Genomic DNA, 6,053 nt, shown 5'->3' with positions numbered 1-6,053 from the left:
ATATTTTTTCTTCTTTAGATTTGGAAAACATACATTTATTTTTGTAAGGAAACTATCACCTGAGTTATTTGAATATAGTAACTAAAGAAGATAAAAAAACATGGGTGCCCCATTAGTCACTTTCCATGAAACAAAACAATTTGGTTCATCACTTACTTTTTCATGAAATAAAATTGTGTAATTCATTCGTTACTTTACATGAAACAAAACTTTGTGATTCATCTTTCACCTCTTATGAAACAAAATCGTGTGGTCCACTAGTCACTTTCCTTGAAATAAAATTGTCTGATTCATCTATCACTTTTCATAAAACAAAATTGGTATTTAAATTAGTTATCAATGTTTTAGCTACTAATATTTATATTCTTAATTGGTCTCAATTAATTTTTTAAAGACTAATTTAGAATCTAAAATATTAGTAACTAAAATCTTGGTAGCTAATAGTTAAATATCAATTTAAAAACTACTTTATAAATTTTTATTAATAATAGAAATTACTCTAGATACCAATAATTTTTTTAGCCTCTAAAATATCTCTAATTTAGTTCAATAATAACTAATTATTTTGGTTTCTAACTTGATTGATAACTATTTATTTGTTTTACAATTAATTTATATAAAAAGTTAATTTAAATATTATTTATTGTGCGAGTTAAAACCCACAATTCAGATATTAATATGTTTTATGTAAAATAAATACTTAAATAATATAAAATATTTTCAAAGTTAATTTAATAAAAGTATTTATCAACAGAAATTAGTATGATTTTATACAAAGTTTTCATTTGGGATGAAATATTTACTCACAATTTTACTTTTAATAATACTTACATCAAGTAATTTTCACGATTAATTAATCTTACATGACTTTTTTCCTATGAGAGGTGAGTACTTTTAATTCAACATTTCATTAGAAAAATAATCTATATATTTCGTAAATAATAATAATAATATTATTATTTTATGATAATTCATATCATCTTATGCTATTGAATAATGCAAATTATCCTTAATTTAATCTTTTTAATAATTATTATGAAAGTAATAAATTTGATCAATATGATAGTTTATAATAAAGAGTAGTATAAAAATTATCTATACTATCAATGTGGAGATGATTTACTCATGAAATAAATTTAATATATTTGAAACATGGTTTTTACACTATTTTATTTTCTTACTAGGAAATTATTTCATTATTATAATACTTACGTGTGAACCTTTTAAAAATCTGCAAGAACAACGTTTTTATTCGATATTATATTCGTATAGTAACAGTTGTATAATTCAATAAAACTTATTAAACTACAAAAATAACTTGGTGTTCTCGCAGTAATCTTGTTATTATTTATAAAAATATAATTAATTATCTACTTCATTAAGATTAAAAACAAATGGTTAGTTTAGTTAATAATACTATTTTTTAGTTAAAACTATATAGTTTTAAACTACATTAATTTATATTAGCAGAAAGACATAGTGTCTTCGCATTTTTCATTATAATTATAAGTTAAAATATATTGATATTGATATTAATTTTAAGTTTATATATTTATTTAAATTATATATATATATATATATTTAAGTTACTAAGTATGCATGATAGAATGAGTAGTTTTGGAAGTTTGAATTGGAGAATCTTTCTTAATCACTCTTCTCAAATTCTAAAGTCTCAAGTCTCAATCAAAGTCCCACGTGGCGTCATTTTGTTCCTCATATTATTCTACTAATTTAACTTCTGTTTTTATAAAAATAAAAAAAATAAAAATCAGAAAAGGTGTGAGATTCAGACATGAGTAAAATTGTACCCAATTAAATATTTTTACATTTTGAACAGCATTTATTAATTTTATTTTAATGAATAATATTTTTCATGTTGTCATATATTATCAAAACCTGTCTCTTTCTCATCTCTCTGCAAGTCAAAGAGTTTGTTGCATATAGACAGACGCATGAAGCTAAACGACGATAAACATGATTCAAAGTCACGCCACTGTTATTAACTTTTACCTTTTTTTATTTTTATTTTATTTTTTATATATTCAAATAACTCTAATCACTCCCTATTACGAATGCGTGGGATTATATATTTTTGTGGTTCGATAACGGTCCGATAGCGGGTGACACGATAAGCCTAATAAACACTCGTTAGGATAGGTTCGAAATGGCTCTGATACCATATTACGAAGTGGACTTTAAGCCTAACTCAACCCCATAAAACCGACTCATAAGGTTGAGGTTTGCACCCATTTATATATTATGAAATGTCTTTATCACTAGTTAATGTGGGATCTCCAACACTCTCATTCTATTTTTTTATTTATATATATATATATATATATTATTTTATTTTATTTTGGGTGGAAAACCGAATTTATAAATTCAAGTGGAAGAAGTTTGGAAGAAACCATATGTCAACGTGGTACCAAATATGACATCATAGGCCATGTTCCGTTGAAAATTCGTGACCACACTATGGATATTATATTATATTTTATTATTTGGTCATAATTAGTAATAGTTTTGATCGTAATTAGTAATAGTTTATTATTTAATTATTTTATATTTTCATGTTATCAATTTTATTATAAGTCTGATATTTATTTCTAATAGAGCACTTTCTTTTCCGATTGGTTGAGGATGTGAACTATTGACACGTTACAAATAATTTCTCATTGTTTTTTAAAACTTCAATGGATTTATGAACTCGTGGAGAATGATGACAACAACTCTGAACATGCGATTCTGATTTCGCCAATAAAATAGTTGACACAGATTAGATAGTTTATGCAGATTCATACTTTAATAATTTATCTGCTTAAATTTATAAATAAATTATAAAAATATTAATTTTAATAAAATATCACAATTTAAAATTAAATTTGAGTTTTCAAGAGTAATATAATCTTTTTAATATATAATTTTTTTAATATATAATTTTTTTAATAAATTTATATAACTTTTAAGCATTTAAAATTGAAGTTAAAATGCATAAATAAAAAAATGTGAATAGTTGAATTTAATTGGGAACATGGGTCCAGGACATGGATCAGTTGGTCAACGACCTTTGACAGAGATGCTGAAACTTAGGTCCACCATTTCCGACTTTGACGTCATCCTTGTCGGTCTCTTTTGATACTGAAATCAAATTTATTCATTTTTAAAAACAATATTATATATACATTAAATTTATTTGTATTAATAATACTTAAAAATAAAATATAAGTATATTATTTATATACCAAATTTATTTTACTAAAAAGTATACATATTTCTTAAGTTTAAAGAGATCAATAAAAATATTAATATTTTTAAAAGCTATAAAAATATCTTATAGAAGAACTGTCCATTCTTTTTAATCACAGGAATCAGAGAGAAGAGAATGTAAACCAGAAATAAATCTAAGATAAAAATTGACTAAAAAGTTTTAAATTTCTAAAAAGATAATGCTCTCAAACAAGAAACATTAATTCTTATTATATTTTATTTTATCTAATAATTTAAAAGAATGTTTCTTATATAATTTAGTTTAGATAAGAAGAGAATAAATCACCTCCATGTGGGACTAAATTAGAGAAGAGACTGATCTTTACTAATTTCTAATCATTTTAAAGTAATGGTATTAGTTAGAGGTAGAGCTACAAACACTGGGTTTCAAATCTTTAGTTATTTTTGAAAAAAAAAGAGAAAAATTACTACGAGTCTTAATTAAATTTTAGACTACTTTTATATTAAAATAACTATTGTTGAAGTTGAAGGTTTTATTATTCTTTTTAGCATAAACGTGGTGCACTTAATTTGTAATATGTAGAGACATATGCGAACATGAATATAGTTATATATACGAACACAAAAGTATAAAATACGGGAATACGAATTTATATATTATATAATTATAAATTATATAAATTGATAATAAAGATTTATGTGTATAAGTATGTTTTAGATTTATTTTTTTTAGTAGAAAAATGGTTTTTAAGACTGGTTCAAAATATTTGTTTTTTATTTTTACAATTATAATAAAAATTTATACAATAAATTTGAATTTTTAGAAAATTAATATATTTTTTTTAAATTGTGTTAGAATCTTGATAGAATTGTTAGAAATTCAACAAATACTTTTTGAATTGGACACTATACGAATACGTGTTCTACAATGTGATACGAATCGAAACTTCATAAAATTAGTATATATGAATTATATATAATGTAACTTAGACTTATGTTAATGTATTAAAACTTACTTTACATGGATTATTTATTAGTTTAAATTATATTTTTTTTCTATACTTTGAATTGGTAACACAGAAAAGAATTATAAGTGAAAATATTTTTTTAATAATTCTTTTAAAATTTTCTTATTTCTTTCCAGCTCTCTATTTCTTGATTTTGTATATTTTATTATTTTAATATTTTTAATTCTTTTAATTACGTGTTAATAAGTATAATTTTATAAATGCCAAATTATAAGTAAATAGATTTATTGTATGTATAAACAGTTTATAAAACTATTGTAATTATTTTACTTAAATTTTTAAAATAAAGACATATTCAAACTTCACAAGGTTATTTTGTGTGGGAATTTAAAAGAAAATTTGTGATAAAAAATTAAAAAATTGACTGACTAATCTTTTTTGAAAGACTAATCCAAAATATACTTTCTAGCCGGACTCAGAAGTCCTTTTTTTAGTAAATTGCTCATACTTCACATTTTTTTAATTGTTATTTTGCTTCTTTTTAGGATAAAGAGAGCACTTAACCCTTTTTGTTTTACAAAGAGAATCACCAAGCCACACACTTATTCAATAGTGTGTTTGAATTATCATAAAACCCTCAAATCACAATTGAAAAAAAAAGAGAGGATAAATTGTCCCTTATTTATTGCTAAATTATTCCATAGCTGAGACAAATTTTGGTTAATATTTGGTCAACAAAGCCCATTGGAACTTACAAGTATGTGGAAGTATCTACATAAGTAAATAGGGGTATTTCTTCCTGCACCCCTAATTTTTCTTCCTGTACCCCTACATTCTATGCAATACCAGAATTATCCTTGATAATTTTGGATGATTCTGGAATAAGGGTTCCGTAAGCAAAAAATATTTACAGAATAGGAGTTTCGTAAGCAAAATGTGTTTCCAGAATAAGTAATCTGGAAGGCAAAAAATCATTCCAAAATATTCTTTCCGAAACATATTTTTGTAATTTCCAAAATGATAAATTCAAAATTCATAAAATGTGTTCTAGAAAGTATGTTTCAGAAATATTCCAGAAAGAGTAATCCAGACGTTATTTTTAAAAAGGTTAAAATGATCTTTTATGAGAATGATGGGGTACAGGAAGTCATTTATCCAGGTGCAGGGAGGTGACAAATAATAGTTTTTTTTTTATATTTTTGGGTTCATAAACAGTCTTGTGGGCCTACGATACAATTGACGGCTCCTTCTTCCTGCACCACCCTGTGTTCTTCAGACACCACCATAAATTTCAAAATTCCATAATTGCATTTTAGTAAAAAGTTTAAAAAAAATCATAATTGTGGTTTAATTTTGTTTTGGATTGATTAATCCGGTGCATATATGGATTATCTAATTTGTAAGTTAAAAAAAAATAGCAATTCTATTATGGAATGAATGATTCAAAAGTCATTTTCAAATCTAGATTAACATTCCAACTTATGTATATTACAAATTACATATGTCGGAATGATAATCCAAATTTGGAATGTAATCAAGAATTTATAGTTATATTACAAATTACATACGTCGAAATGATAATACAAATTTGGAAGTGAATTTCAGATTACTCAATCCAAAATAAAATGACTAATTTTTTAAGTTAGAGATTAAATAATAAAAAAAATGTCAGATCTAAAATGAAGTGAAAAATTAATGGATTAGTTTTGAATTATGTAATTTAGAATGTTATCTTTGGTATAGAATAATTTCCATATTATATTTTTTAAGTTACTGAATTACTTGTGAATTTTGAAGGAATTGTATGTAGCACAGGTTTGGGTAGAGTGGGTGAGAGAAGAGAGCAGGAAAAGTAAG

This window comes from Phaseolus vulgaris, chromosome 2 (assembly GCF_051622355.1).
Source record: "Phaseolus vulgaris cultivar YP4 chromosome 2, ASM5162235v1, whole genome shotgun sequence".
Taxonomy (NCBI): domain Eukaryota; kingdom Viridiplantae; phylum Streptophyta; class Magnoliopsida; order Fabales; family Fabaceae; genus Phaseolus; species Phaseolus vulgaris.
Note: the sequence above shows the minus strand (reverse complement) of the source record.